Genomic DNA, 17,319 nt, shown 5'->3' on the forward strand with positions numbered 1-17,319 from the left:
TTCTTTTCTTTTTTCCATGATCATCTTGGGGAAACAGTAATAGCAGTATTACTGGTTCAAAGAATATGCACAATTTTATAACTCTTTGAACATAATTCTAGATTACTCTTTAAAATGGTTGGATCAGTTCACAGTTTCCCCAACTATATATTAGCATCTCATTTTTTCTGCATTTCCTGCAACATTTGCTATTTTCCCTTTCTGTCACTTTAATCTATCTGATAAGTGTGAGATGGTATCTCAACATTATTTTAATTTACATTGATTTAAAGCATTTCTCATACAATTATATATACTTATATGTATGGATACACACATGCATATACATATATGTATAAAATCCCATATATATAAGTATGTATGTCTATATATATCTATGGCTTTGACTTCTTTGTCCAAAAACTGACTATTCATATCCTTTGGCCATTTATCACTTGGAGAATGACTTACATTCTTATAAATTTGACCAGGTTCTCTATATATTTGAGATATGAAACTTACATCCATGATATTATCTATAAAACTTTTTCTCTAATTTTCTGCTTTCCTATTAATCTTGGCTATATTGACTATTTGCATAATAATTTTTAAAATTTAAAGTAATAAATTATTTATTTTATATCTCATGATACACCTTAACTTAGATAGGTAATATGTTACATGTTCTCTAATTTACTTATGATATATTCCTTTGTGTCTAGGTCATATATCTATTTTGACCATACCTTGGTAAATGGTGTAAGATATTAGTGTATATCTAGTTTCTGTCAGGCTGCTTTCCAATTTTTACAACAAATTTTCTTACCAAACAGTGAATTTCTATCCTGAAAACTTAAATTTTTATATTTATCAAATATGACATTACTGCAATAATTTACCACTATGTATTGTAGATCTATTCATTTTGTTTCTTAGCCTGTATCAATTTGTTTCTTAACCTATACCAAATAGCTTGGGTAAAACAGTTTAAGATCTGGCACTACTAGACCTCCTTCCTTTTCATTTTTTCATTAATTCATTCCGTGTTCTTAACCTTTTATTCTTCCAAAATAATTTCTATTACTTTTTCTAGCCAAATTTAATTGAGATGACACTGAATAAGTAGCTTAATTTGGGTTGAATTGTCATTTATATTATATTGGTTCAGCCCACCCACAAAAATTTATAATTATGTTCATTTGATTCCTGGGTTTGTTTTGGATGATATATTCTCAGATATTTTATATTGCCTATAGTTATTTCCTTTTCATCCTTACACAAAGTGTTTCAAAAACCTTTCCTTAGGGGCTATATCTACTGCTGCTGCTGCTGCTGCTGCTGCTATAGCTTTAAAGATCAAATGGAATATTTTAGAAATGGAAATTTTATTCTTAGAGGGACTATTCTAAATAAAAAGATTTGAGATAAGCTGAAGAGATTGTTTTCTTATCATATTTGGAAAGAAAATAAATAATAGATAGAAAGATGAAAAAGGTAACTTTCTTTAAGAAAATCCTATAACATATTTTGGGTGAATTCAAGAGGAATCCTGCAAAGAGCTTGTCACATTGAATGAATCAAATAGTGTAGGATCATGTTATCAGAAGTGAAGAAGAGTCATATGTAGTTATAGTGTGAGGTTGAAGAAACTCTGGTCAAGATTATTCTCATAGCTAAAAATCTTATGAATAATCATCTAATTTTATTATTGATTTCTCTGGAAGTGGATATGATTTTTCATCATGGATCCTTTGGAATTCTCTAGGATCATTGTCTTGATCAGAGTTGCTTAGTCTTTCACAGTTGATCATACTTACAATGTTGCTATTACTGTGTACAATGTTCTCCTGGTTCTGCTCACTTTACTTTGAATAAGTTCATATAAGTCTTGCCTTTCTGAAACCACTCCTCTTATCATTTCTTATAACAAAGTAGTGATACTCAGTTACTTTCAAATCTTTGTGACCTCATTTGGGCTTTTCATGGTAAAGATACTGGAGTTATTTATCTTTTTCTTTTCCAGCTCATTTTTCAGATGAAGAACTGATTAACTCAGAGTGTAGATTGAAGCACACTGTTTATTAACTTTATTTTTTCTTGTTGGGGTGTGTCTCTGTGTGTATCTTCTTTTGCAATGTGGCTAGTATGAAAATATATTTTGCATGACCACATATTCTATACTGTATTGCTTGCCTTCTCAAAGGGTGAGAGAGGGTCAGGAGGGAGAGAATTCGCAACTCAAAACATAAAGAAGTTAAATTTTTTTTACATGTAGACCTATTTAATATGTTATTTAATATATGTATTAAATATATATGTGTATATGTAGAAATACAAATAAAACACACACATCTGCATTTATCCATCTATCTATCTAATTAAGAATTCACTGCCTAGATGTGGCTGTGAAAATTACCTGATCTCTTTCTATTCTAATTTTTAATGGAGTCACTCAATATTCAGGTCATGAATTCATTTTTATGTTACTATTTTGTATATGGTTTTTATATAAATCAATTTTTGCCAAATTGGTAACTAATTTTCCCAGTGATTTTTGTCAAATTGAGAGTAATTCAAAATATAGGAATACTATTCTTCCTTCACTTTGACTTTTTTCCTTGTTACTTTCCTCATAGTTTCAGATCATTTCATTTTTATTATCCATTTGTTAGTTTTCCACAATGCCTCCTTTAGTCATTTGATTGATATGATATTAAATCCATAAATTAATTTAGTGGATATAATTTTTTTATAATACCACTGTTCATTCATGAACATTGAACACCCAAGCAATTAATTAAGGCATTCTTTATTTGAAGTGTTTTGAAATTACTATCTGCATGCATCTCGAATATATCTTGGAAAATATATTCTTGAATATTTTCTCTTTTTTATAATTATTTTGAATGGGGTTTCCCTTTCTATCATTTACTCGTGGATTTTGTTATTGCTGAATTGGAATGGTCATGATATTTGTAGGCTCATTTTTTTTATCCTACCACTTTACTAAAATTATTAGTTGTTTCAATTAGTTTATTTATTGATTTTATCTAATTTTCTAGATATATCATTCATCAGCAAATGAAATATTTTTGTTTCTTCTTTGCCTATGTCTGTGCCTCTAATTTCTTTTATTTTTAGAATTTAAATTTTTTTATTTAGAATCATTTCAACTAATATCAGGGAAAGGGAATAACTGTGATTGGATTCCATATTTATTTGGAAAGCATGTAGTTTTCTCCTATTGAATAAGATGTTAACCTTTCAATTTATATCACTCTTTTTATCACATTTAAAAGTTTAAAAGTCCATTTAAAATGTACAGTAATTTTTAATCAATATGAGTGCCATACTTTGTTAAAAACTTTTTTGGGGAATATTTATTATATTTATCATATAATCAAATCATCTGAAGTATTTTGGCTTTTAATATAGCTATATCCTTGCATCCTTCTTATACATTTAATTTTATCACATCAAATTTTGGATATTTGGATATTGATTAATATTGTTTTGTTTTCTTTCCAGAATTTTTGAAGTCATGATCCTATTCTACACTCTCTCTCTCTCTCTCTCTCTCTCTCATTCTGTTCCCCCCCCCCCAATCCTTGTTTGGTTAGTGAAACAATATTTATCTCACAAAGGGGGATTTTATAGATTGTTTTCTTATCATTTGGGGGGATGTTTTGTGTAGTTAGAACCAATATTAACTGTTCTTTAAAAATACAGAATGATTTTCCTGTAAATTTATCTAGACAAGGTTTCATCCTCCTTTTGCCTTTGGTAGTTTCTATATAGAAAATTCAGTTTCCTTTTATGGAATGGCATCATCATTTAAAAATGTTCTATTTATTTGTATATTTTATATTTTCTAGATACATATTTATATTTGTAAATATAGTTTGTTTCTCTTAAATTCTCAGTATTGATGGCATGTTACTATATTGTAAGTTCTAATATTTAATTTTTCTTCTCCTTTGTTATTTCACCTCATTCATTTTGAATTTTTTATTTTGTTATTTTGATTTCCCACCCCATCCTCTTAATCAGATTAGCTAAAGTTTTATTAATCTTGTTCTTTTAAGAATCAGCTTCCATTTTAATCATTTTTATTAATATTTTTGTTTTATAGTTTATTTATTTTTTCTAATTGAAAAATTTTCCTCTTTTGTGCTTGTTTTATGTTTTTTATTGTTGGTTTTTCTAGGTTTTCAAAATTTGCATTTTCATTTCATTAATAATTTCTATTTACGTTAGTATATGTTCTCCTATGAACATATTTTACATTTTATTCTATATTTTCATTCTTTTGATTTTGTTTTATTATTTTGAATTCTCTTGGAGTCATTAATTTCCATTTGACCAATTCTAATTTTCAAAGAATTGTTATAATCAGTAAGAATTTAATACCTTTTTTCTGATATATCTTTTCATAGTTTCTTTTTTAACTGTTACTTCTTTTTTTTTTTTTTTTTTTTTTTTTTTGCAAGGCAATGGGGTTAAGTGGCTTGCCCAAGGCCACACGGCTAGGTAATTATTAAGTGTCTGGGAACAGATTTGAACCCAGGTACTCCTGACTCCAGGGCCGGTGCTTTATCCACTGCGCCACCTAGCCGCCTCTTAACTGTTACTTCTTTTGCCGTGTTTTTCCTACTGATTTTAATTGGTTTGTTAAATCAATTTTAGTTCTTTTTAAAAGTCTTGATCTATTTCTTTTAAGAATTCTTGTGGAACTTGTGCCCAAGTTTAATTGTCCATCAACCACTATTTGGGTTGGAAGACTTGCAGGTTTGGAGTATGGTTTTTTGTTTTGGGATTCTTACCATTACAGACTTCCACACTGGATTGGAAGCTAAAAATGAGTCCTTGATCTGCTCCTGGGATCAGAGTTGTATAACCATGGCTTACTTTTGGAACTTGTTCTTTGCTTAAAATACAGGTAGGGTTCATGTTCCTGACTACTTATCTCTCTGGTACTAGAACTAGGTACTAGAACTGGACAAAACTTCTAGATGATATCTCTTCTTGTACCTTGTTAGTCCAGGAATCTCCTAGGATCTCTTTCTGTTCTATTTGTCTTTGTTCCAGCATGAGTTCCCTCCTTTTGGACTTTCCTAGTCAGAGAAAAGTATTTTTTTTCTGATTAGAATTTAATCTGTCACATTTCCTCGATCATTGTGGGGAAGATACTATGGAAAACTAGGCTAAACCAATTCCTTTCATTTTGTCTACCATCTCAACTCTGCTGTTAATATATATTCTCTAAAGTATAATTTTTGCTATAAATTTTACTCTAAAGATTGCATTGACTATATCACAGAAATTTTTTGTTGTCCTGTTATTATTACCATGTGTTTCTATAATTTGTTCTTTGATTCACTCTGAAGATCATTATTGTTTCAGGTATCTTGTTTGTAATTATATTACTTTATTACATATTTCTGTTTATTTCTTTTATTTTTCTTATTATTTCTTGGTGTTTTAGCATATGGTCTATTTTTATAAAGGTGTCATATGGTTTAAGAAATATATACATATGTTTATATATACTTTAATATTTTCATACAGAAGATACTATTTGTCTTTCAGGTTTAAATAATTCAAAAATTAGTTCAGGTCTATATTTTCCTTTTTTAAAATCTTCTATTGAATTTGTCAAAGCACACAGAGAGGAATATTTAAATCTTCCACTGATAATGTGTAATTATTTATATCATTGTTCAAATGTTAAAGTCATTTCTGACTGTTCATGGTCCCATTTGTGATTTTCTTGGCAGAGAGATTGGAATGGTTTGTCATTTCCTCCTCAAGCTCAATTTTTCAGCTGAAGAAATTGAGATAAATGAATCTGGTTGAATTGCCAAAGTCACCTAGGTAGTAAGTATCTGAAACTGGATTTGAAGTCATAGAGATGAATCTTTCTGACTCCAGGCCTGGCAATCTCTCCATTGTGCCATCTAGCTGCCCCTTACTATCTCTATCTATTTACAATCAGGTAGTTTTTCTTTTATTAATATAGATGCTATGGCATTTGATTCATATGTTTTTAATACTTCAATGTCCATGGTTACTTTAAGTAGAATATAGCTCCCTTCTTCAACTCAATATCTACTGTAAATGTTTATTTTACTTTACTAGCATTATTGCAACTTTTGCTTTTTTTCTAACTTCACCTGATAAGAATTAATTTTTATTTCAGCCTTTTATTTTGATCTATTTAAATTATTTTCTTTTTAAATATTTACTAAGTACAAATTTGGTAAATTTGCATTTCTTATTTATTCTATCACTATTTTCATTTAACTAGAATGTTCAGTCTATTTACATTTAAATTTATAAAGTCAATTTCCTATTTTCCTACATTTATTTCTTTAGAATTGCTTTTTAAAAAGCCCTTTCTTTTTTTAAGCCAATATCCTTTCTTCAGCAAATAAATTGAAAAAGCTGTCTATATTTGCTTCCATTTCCTCTCCTCTTGCTCACTGTGGAGCAAAATTCTACCCTTTGCAATTTAAATACCTACATCATGACTCATTTGAAATTATTCTCTTTAAAGTTATGAAAGATCACTTATTTGCCAAATCTCATTTTCTGTTTTCATTTTTCATCCTTCTCAATCTATATGATAATTTGACTGTTGTCTTTACTTACCTCTTGGATATTTTCTCCTAGATGGGATTTTGTAATACTGCTCTCTCCTGGTTCTCCACTTACCCATCTAACTATTCAATCTCAGTATTCCTTGCTGCTTAATCATTCTCATTATCTTTGAACTGTGGGAATTCCCCAAAGTTCTGTCCTAGGCCCTCTACTCTTCTCTTCTTTGCTTTAGATAACCTCAGTAGTTCATGTGACATGAATCATCAGCTCTGTTCATGACTCATATTACCAATTGCCTATTGGACACTTCAAATTGGATGTCACGGAAAAATCTCAAACTCAATATGCATTCCTGGCTTGTCTCTCCCCATTCCATTCCATCTTATATACTTCTAACAAAGTGATTTCCATTTAGTGCAGATCTGCCCATGTCATTTCTCTACTTAATAAATCTCAGTAGCTCCCTATTTCCTCTTGGCTAAAATCAAAATTCCTCTATTTAGTATTTAAAATCCTACAAAATCTTGCTCTAATCTGCATTTTCAGCCTCTTTTGTGCTTATCTTCATAAACAACACCCTCATCTTTAAATCCTCTCTCCCATGTTGTATATGTATTCTTCCCTCACCGCCATTCACAAAATTCCTTTTCTTGCTTCAAGAAGTAGTGCAAACAATACTTTCTACATGAAACACTTCCTGATATCCCCATCTGTTAGCTACCTAACTACATATTTATTTACGAAAAGTAAATTGAGTTGATTGAGTAAATCAATGAAGTCAATGCCACCCCACTTATAGTAAGTGATAAAAGGCCCTCGTGACTTAATCAGGTGAAAAGAATCCATTTCAATTATCATCATGGATTTTAGTTTCAATTAATAAGTAAGTCAATCTTGGGCTTTAGACTAAGTGAGAAAAATTCTTGGAACTAGAATGATGCACTAAAATTGTTTTTGGATTGGAAAGGGAATTTGGTCACTCACTAGGGCAACCCCTAGATTATCTTTAAATTATCAAACTAATTCAGAATCAGAGTCATTCCAGAGTTAGTGTCGCTTTGGTAAAACAGTAAAACATAGGAGAAACCACGGGCAGGGAGGTGGGAAGAGAGACTTCAGCTTTGCTTTTAGTCAAAGTTTCTACCTTGTCCTTCCATTATGGTAAGAGGAAAACCTTCTGAATTTCAATGAGTCTGGAGGATTTTGGACTTTCCATTTCTCTTTCATTGTTCAATGGCATCATCAGATCAGCTGACATCAGGGTCTTCTTTGGGATCTAAGGACAGATTGGATTTAGCTTCATAACTACACAAAGAGTTCAACATAAAAATGATGCAATGACTTAAGGAAAGTTCTTGAGTCTATTTCATAAAGGGGAGGATAGGACTTCAGCAACCAGGCGATATATTATTGCCATGCTCCATGTTCTTTAAGTTTGAACATAATTTCTCCTGAATTCTGTGTTTACATACGGAAGAATGTGTCACAGACTTTTTTTTTTGAGGGAAGTGTTTTTTAATAATTTTTCTTACTGTATCATATTGATTATGATGCCAGTTACTAAAAAACTCAAGGCTGGATGCCTAAATGATTCCCAGCTGGTTTTATTGGAGAAAAATATCTTCTAGTCTATTTCTTGATTCTGAACTCTATGTTCATTCTGGACCCACATACACATGTATGTAGTGTGTGTGTGTGTGTGTGTGTGTAAAATATTTGACCTGATCTTCTATTCTCTTATGTCTTTCTATAGCTTTCTGCTCAAGTTAGGAATCTGAAAGCTTTTGGTGTTTCCAGAGTGTTGTGAGGGTTTTAACCCACCAAACAATTTTCAAGAAAGACAACACTCAACCCTTCAGTGGGTTCCACAGAACAAAGTTCCACAGAACTATTGCACAAAAATTGCACCTGCCTGTCACATACCCTGAGATCCAGTGTCTTTGGCCTCCTGTTCCATGACCAAGAAACTCTTATCTTGGTTCCAGGCATTTTTCCTGACTCTCCTCCATGCCTGGAATAGCCTTTCTTCACTCCAACTACTGACCCTTCCCCCCAATTTCCTTTACTATTTGGTTTCCTTTACTTTCCAATTAAAATCCCACTTTATTTAGGAAGCCTTCCCCATTTTCTCTTAATTCCTGTGCTTTCCCTCCACTAATTTTTTCCCATTTATCCTGTATTTTGCCTTATTTTTATATTTGTTAATTTATTTCCTCCTTTGGATTGCAAAATCCTTGAGGGCACAGATTGTCCTTTGCCTCTTTTTTTTTGTATATCCAGTGTTTAGCACATTGATTAATAAATATTCATTGATTGATTTTTTTGATTGATAATTATGGAAAAAGAACTGGATTTGGTGATAGACAACATGAAATCAAATCTTGGCTTGGTCACTGCCTTCTTGTGAGATCTCAGGCAAGTAAATTTCCCTCACTTTGTTCTCTCATCTGTAAAAGGAGATTGTTGAACTTTGAAGATCTCTAAGGCCCCTTCTATATTTATGATCTCTTGATCTCCATTAGTGTTAATAGCTTAAGAATTTATTTGTTTAAACTATATTTGGTCTGTATTGTTATGTATGTTTTAGCAGCATTTTAAAAGTATGAACAATTAGACAAGGAATGACTCATCCAAATTTTGTGTCCTCTCAGGGACTATATGTTTCATCCTGTTGTGACTAGGGAATTGACAGATAAGGAGCCATTCTCAAGCATAAATGCAAAACTGATTAATTCTAGGTTAAGACAAAATCCTTAAAGAAGTCAGGAATTATTCCCTTTATCAAGTAGGGAACTATTGCTCAAAAAGGATGTTACACCTGGTTTAATAATGAAGCTAAATCTCAGAATGAGCAAGAGGCAAGACCTTTCTTCACCCCTCAGAACCTTCACTTTTGTTGGCATTAGACATTTCTTACCATCTGGCCCCTTCCAACCTTTCCAGGCTTCTTACACTTTACTCCCCTTCATATAATTTACAACTCAACTATTTGTTTGACCTTCCTCATGCTTGGAACTCCATTTTTATGACTATATCTGAAAGGCAGAAAACTTTTCATTTTCCCATCAGCTTATTCTTTGGACTGCATTGTTCTTTGCTTAAGTTGCAGCCAATTTAACATCCTATCAGGCAGACTGCCTCCACTTTGGTATTCACACCTTAACCATACCCTCAGTTGCCTCTGATTGGAGGGGTAGAGGATGGAGCAAAAACTCCTTCTAAAGCTTCACATAGAGAAGACTTGGCCGGTTTTTCCTTTGGATTGCACTCCATTTCTATCTTGCAGCCAGCCAAGTACCTTCTGCCTCTTTTTCTTTCCTTTTTCATCTTTCTACTACATCTTTCCTCATTAGATTGTAAGCTCTTTGAGGGCAAACACTGTCTTTTTGTTTCCTCAGTGTTTAGCATAGAGCCCAGCACGATAGTTCCTTGATAAATATTTATTCTATTTTATTGTAGTGTCCTACATTCTTGGAATGCCTTTTCTCCTGCTCCTATTTTTTTTTTTCCCATTTGCTTGTATTCTTTTAATTCTAAGCTTAAACTGTACTTTCCACAGGAGCTCTTTGTGGTTGCAGCCCCTTTCCTCAATTCATTCCTCCATCCTTCTACTCTGTATATAGCTTATATGTACACAACAATTTAAATGTCATCTCTCCCTTTAGAACTTGAGTTCTTTGAAGGCAGGGATAATGTTCTTTACCTTTGTTTCTTAGTATAATGCCTGGGTACAGAGTAGGCATTTATTAAATATTTGTTGATGGAGTTCTGTGATGGAGAAGGAAGTAAGCATTTATATAGTGCCTACTGTATACACAGCTGTATGGCTAGATCACCAGCCCTGGAGTCAGAAGGGCCTGAATTCAAATTAGATCTCTTGAAACTTGACACTTACTAGCTGTGTGATCTTGGGCAAGTCACTTAATCCGGATTGCCTCACATCCAGGGTTATCTCTAGTTTTCTTGATTCATATCCGGCCACTGGACATAGATGATTCTGGAGGAGAAACAGACTGGTGACTTAGCATAGACCCCTTCACTCAAATCCAATACACTTGCATATTATGACATCACCTCCCTGATGTCATGGTCTTCTTCAGAAATAAATAAATAATGAAATCAGCCCATTTGGGTGACTTGCCTCACCTGGTTTCCCTCTGACGGGGCAGCTAGGTGACACAGTGGATAGAGCACCAACTCTGGAGTCAGGTGCACCTGAGCTCAGATCTGGCCTTAAATACTTAATAATTACCTAGCTGTGTGACCTTGGGCAAGACATTTAACTCCACTGCCTTGCAAAAAAAAAATAGAATGAAGGACAAACAATAGCAACAGTTGTGTACCAGATACTGTACTAAACACTTTATAAATATTCTGTCATTTGCTCCTCACAACTGCCTTGCCAGACAAGTAATGTTATTATCCCCTTTAAGAGATGAGAAAACTAAGGTAACCAAAAGTTAAATGTGTTGTAGAGGGTCACACAGCTAGTAAGTATCTGAAGCTGAATTTGAATTCAGGCCTTCCTGATTCTAGCCCCAGCACTCTACACCCTATACTATCTTTCTACCTCAGTCTGGAATTAGGAATTCCCTATTGTGGGGTCAGAAAATTTGGGGTGGTTATGGCAGAGTAGATAATTTAAAGAGAGTGAAGAGGGTTTTTTTGTGTTGTCATCTTGGGAGTGGGGGTAGCCCCCCAGAGTTCCTTCAAGGATAATAAAAGAAAAAGTCCGAGGAAGGGAATATGATGATGATCGGATTCTGTAGGTAGCATCTTGGGACTGATGAAGTTATAAGGTATAGGCTAGGAGAGGATTGTGAGGCGTGATGGGTAAGGTTCTCTAACAGAGGCATCCACATCTTAATGAGAGAGGCAGTCATAAAAGGACTGTCAATAATTAGTGTTCAGAGAACATAATCAGCTTGGCAGCAGGTAACTCTGGATGTGACAAACAACTTTAGTCTCTGTCCTCCCATCACTGCAGCTAAAAAAAGCCCAGACTTTGGAGATTTGATTGAGTTTCTCTGCTACCCCTGAACCCTCACTCCATTTCTAGAGTAGCTAAATAATTCCTCTTCAGTGATTTACACCCCCCCTCCCTTCCCCTTCTCTTCCCTCCACTGAGGAAGGCATACTGATGGGGTGAGGCGGGCAGTCTGCTCAGCTACAGTAGGGAAACTCTCAGTGCAGCTTCTCTCTTGGGCTCTCCCATCCTCTCCTTCTCCTGACCCTCGTTCTGTCTCCCCTAGGCTTCATGCTTCACCCTCCCCTGCCCTTCTGCAGAGATTTATAGAGGCAAGTAGTTTGAGAACAAATGAGCAGACATCAGGCTGATGTGTTCTGCATACTAATGACAAGACACTGCTTCTGTACCTAAGGGCAAAGCCGGGTCAGGCCAGTTTAACCATAAACTTTATTTATGGGCTTATTGTGGTGCAGCTGCAGTAGACCAGTCCTAGCTGTGAATTTAGAAATCTGTCCCTGTCTCTGCAGATCCACATATACACATGGACATATGTGCACATAGATATGTTGGCATGGTTGTGGGTACACAAACACAAATTAGAGGAGAGGTGGATGGCAGCTGGAATCCTTTATTTGCAGCCTTGTAAATATACAGTGGAAAGAAGAGATGGAGGTGAGAGTGGGATGGAGGACAAGACCTACAGAGATGACCACAAAGAAAGCGTTCCTTATAGGCTGAATTGGTAAAGGATCACATCCTCTTCCTTTCACATTTCTGGCAGCATTGTCAGAAGTGATGGTGGAGTTGCAAGGGCAGTTGGAATTAGGGTCTGGAATAATTTCATTATTTTTCTTCTCCTTTAGTTCTTTGTCTTTAGTCCTTTATTTTAGTGCTTTAGTCCTTTATTTTAGAGACAATGTGATATGGTGGACCTGGAAATGGGAAGACTTGGGTTCAAATCCTTCTCTGGATAATGATTATGTAACCCTGGGCAAGTGTCTTAAGCTCTCTGTGCCTTAGTTTTCTCACATGTAAAAAAGAGGTGATAGAACTTAATGACTTTTTAGCTCTATATTGGTGACTTTTCTGTATTTCTTCTGATGAGTTTCCTTGTCTAAAGACTTTCCCCACCTTTTTCTTTATTCAGCTGTCAATCTTCTTACAGGACAATTCTGATTCAATAAATTCCTCTTATCCCCAGGATAAAATATAAAAAATCTCTTCTTTGGGTTTTAAAACTCTTTGAAACCTGACAAGTCCCTTTCTAACCTTCTTAGACCTTACTTCCCACCATGTACCTTATGAACCAGTGACACTTGACTCCTTTGTATTTCCTGAACAACTCAATCCATCACCTGATTATACATGATAGCTATCTCCTATATCTGGAATTCTCTCTTTGCATCGATAACTCCTGATCACCCTAGCTTCCTTCAAGTCTCAGTTCAGATCCATCTTCTACAAGATGCCTTTCCCAATCCCCCTTAATGACAGCACCTTCCCTCTGAGGATGTCTGGTTTTATCCTGAAGATATTTGGTTATTTGTTTGCATGTCCTCTCTCCTGTTACACTCTGAGTTTCTTGAGAGCAAAGATTAATTTTTGCTAATCTTATTTTTGTAACTCCAGAGCTTAGCATGATGCCTGACTCAGAGGAGGTACTGAATTAAATGTTTTTGATAACTTGACAGTGTTTTTCCTTTTTAGGCTGGGGTGTTTAAGTAGAGGAGAGATACTTGCTGGATGATTGAAAAGCCCTGACCTTGGACCCATGCTATACATCACTCTTTCCTCCATAATCACTGCAGTAAAATATATTTGGTTTCTGTGTCATGATTGTTTATTTTAGGTTAGTTAGAACAGGTACCAAGGTCACCACAGGACCTCCAACTGCCGAGTGTAGATACTTAGTTAATTCATCTTTGTTTTATAACTTCAGATTTCATTCCTAACTTTAGCCAGCTATCACTAGGAAATTTAAAAATGTTTGAGATGGAGTACTTAGAGATTTAACCCCTGTTGGTTTATAGAGAAATGCAAGCATTCTGTCTCTCATTCATCTATCTATCTATCTATCTATCTATCTATCTATCTATCTATTTATCTATCTATCTACCTACCTATCTATCTATCTATCTATCTATCATCCTTCCATCCATTCTTACCAAATTCATTTTTCAGTTTCTTTTTTTGTCCAAGTCTTGGTCGATCCCTATTTGAGGATTTCTTGTCCAAGACTCTGAAGTGCTTTGCCATTTCCTTCTCCATTATTATCAGGTAGGATGCAGCAATATGACTGGGGAAGAGCTAGAGTAAGGATGTATTTTTCTGGGAAAACATTCGGAAATGCATGCTATGATTATGTATCAAGATCATTTAAACATAGAAAACCATACCTCGATTTTTTTCAGTGTATCTCTTTGTGTATTTGTTTCTTTTCCAAAACATTCAAACTGTTTTTTTTTAAATTCTTTGAAACTTAAAGGGAACAGCACTTCTATTTCAAGTAGGGGGATTTTGGAGTCAGGAAAGGAACTGGACTAGTCTGGACATCAACACAGGATGCAAACTGGGGGGGGGGGGGTCTAAGTCATAATCTTTTCTCCATTCATGTTCAACCACTTAACCTTTCATGCTTAGATTACATGTTGGTGAGCAAGATGATAGTAAAGCTTTGCTTTTTTGTAGTCAGAATTCTAGAAACATTTTTTAGGTAACTTTCAACTTTGAACACCTGGTTGCTTTAATGTAGTAAATATAGAACAAAACAACACACATGCCCCCCAAAATCTTATTGAATTTTTTTTAAAATACCTATGATGTGTAGAACAACAAACTAAATGTTGGTATGGCACGAGAGGGTATATATCTTTTTTCTCACAATTTTTAAATTTATTTTCATGTATTAGTACATGCATATTTCCAAGTTACAAAATTTCCCTCCACCTTCCCTTCCCACCCCCTCCCCTCAGCAGGGAATAGTAAGGTTAGTATTTCAAATACATATTTTGTTAAACATATTTACAAATTAGTAATTTTTGGCATGAGGAATTAGGATTAAGGGAAAGAGATACATAAAAATATAATTTTTATAAAGTATTCAGATTTTTTTGTTTTTTTTTTCTTCCTTTGATTGGGGTAATATAGACCATTACTAGTCTAATACATTTGTACTAACTCTCTGGACTATCGAGAGGAGTTGCTTCCATTAAGGTTTTTCATTTCATAATGTTTTTGATGTGTACATTGTTCTCTTGGCTCTACTCCCTTCATTCAGCATCAGATCCTACAAGTCATTCCATGCTTCTCTAGAGTCCAACCATTTATGGTTTCTTATAGAACAATAGTATTCCATAGTATTCATGTACCATAATTTGTTTAACCATTCCCCAATTGACAGGCATCTCCTCAATTTCCAATTCTTTGTCACTACAAAAAAGTTACTACGACTATTTTGAACATATAGGAAAGCCACAGTTAAATGACTTGCCTAAAATCACAGCTACTAAATATCTGATACTGGATTTGAACTCAGATCTTCCTGATTCCAGATTCAGTACTCTGTCCACTAGATGAAGAATCCATTGCTAGCTCTCTTAAAATGTATATTTCCTTTTTTACAAATTGTGCAGAAGTTCTGTCTTTGACTTGGAATGAGATTACTTCACAGATTCTTTGATTAGGAGAAATGATAAGATTTTATAGTATGAAGTTAGACTGGGGTAGAGGACTGAGACATAGTCAGCTAGTTTGACAGGACCAAGGGCTGGAAGAAAGGAGAGGAGACTTGGTATACTTACCTCATGCGAAAGATTCAGAGAAGAGGGCCTGGTCACTGAGACAGGGAGGGATAGTCTGTTCTCTGAGTCAGAAAACATAAACCAGCTACATATAAGTGAGAAGAGGGTTGAGAGAACATAAACTGAGAAAAGAGCATCTGCTCTGTGGGTGGGGGCAGGGCAGGGTGCTAGAGGAAGTTTATACAAGAATTCCCTCGATGAAAAAGTACAACTAGTACTCTAGTCCCCAGAAATGAATCTGGAAGAAATCACCTGCTATTTATTTCCTTAGTGGCTCTTTCTTCTTTGTCTGAGATGCAAAATAGCTAGTGCAAATAAAAACAGCAGCTGGAAATATGCCAGTTACCACATAGTCAAGTGGTGGATCTAGTTACCCTTGGTTCTGGGTAGTGGAGCTGCCTCACCTGTAGAAGTTCTCAAATGTTGGGAACACAATTTTAGAGATGGGGCCCAGCAGAGGGGATGTTTCAGAAGAATGATAGGAAGAATGATAATTAGTGGGGTGAGGAGGAGGTAGTAGTGGATGCAGTGATGGTGTTAGTTGTGGAAAAGGAAGAGTTTAATTCTTAGGAACTCAGGAACCCTGGAGTAATTAAAGTGAGTTACAAATAGAGAGAAAAGATTAGGTAATGAGATCAATAAGAAAAATATCCAATGGTCTTAACTGTAGTAAAGGGACTGAGGGTAGAGCTAGATTGAAGCCATTAAAAAATTATTCCATACTTGCAGTAAGGAAAGTAATGAAAAGCCTACCTTTCTCCAAACTCTCCACCATCTCTTTAGCAAACACTTGAGGAGATGTCATTGCGTGATATATATCATATCATATATAGACATATGCATATATAAATATAGATGCATGTGCATATGCATCTATATTTATATGTTTGTTTTTAAAGTTTTAAGCTGCTTTAAGATGGTTAGAACATCCAGTAATGTACACAAAATCTATTTGTCTATCAACTCTATCTGTCTGTATGTCTATCTGTTTATTTACTAAATATATCTGTCTATTAAATCTCTCTCTCTCTCTCTCTCTCTCTCTCTCACACACACACACACACATATACACACACACATACACACACACACATACACACACACTAAAGCTCTAACCTGTGAATTCATTGTTTTAGAGAACTTTCAGTGAAGAAATACTATAATGTACTACAGGGCAGGTTGGTACCTTCTTTGCATCTTATAATCTTAGAAAATTTAATGGAGTATGTAAGTATTAAGACTGTCCAGGGTCAAACAGATAGTTTATAAGAGTAGGATAGAATGATAGTTCTTCCTGATTCAAATCTTGGCTTTCCATTACTCTGTGATGTTTGCCATGATATAAGAATACTAATAGAGGCCACTAGTTTCATTTTTGCCAAATGTTTATAGAGATTTCTAGAAGATTATTGGAATCCCACAGGCATTTGCATGGGAAGGACATTACTGGGGGTAGGGTTAAAAAAGTGTGATAGGAGTTGAAAAGATAATGGGAAAGGTGTACAAGTATTTCCAACCTCAGGGGAATTCACTTAAAGGTGTAAGTGTACATAAAAGAGGGGAGAGGAAATACTGACTTCTTTCTGAGGTGAAAAAGAGATGAATTTAATTTAATCTCTTTAACATAACTTTAACTGAGGATCAAGGTCTTTCCATTAAAAGGGGAAACTCAATAGTTTCTCAGTTGCCTAAGTGACTTTTTTGTGGTACCTGGATTGAGACTCTGGGTCTCTTTAAGGATGAAGATGAAGATGTGTTGACTAGCCTAAGACATGTCACCCATGCTAAGTGTGATGATATTTCTCTAAGATAGTAGCAAGGGAAGGAAACATGAGCCTTTGCAAATGGTGGCTAATAAGCCTCAGGTTCACAATTTTATGAGAATGGCCATTAGGTGGAAGGGAGAAACAGGAGAATCTCTAGATCATTATGGGTTCTCTTATGACCTCTAGCAGAAGGAGTTTTCTAGTA

Source organism: Macrotis lagotis, chromosome 2 (genome assembly GCF_037893015.1).
Source record: "Macrotis lagotis isolate mMagLag1 chromosome 2, bilby.v1.9.chrom.fasta, whole genome shotgun sequence".
Lineage (NCBI taxonomy): Eukaryota > Metazoa > Chordata > Mammalia > Peramelemorphia > Peramelidae > Macrotis > Macrotis lagotis.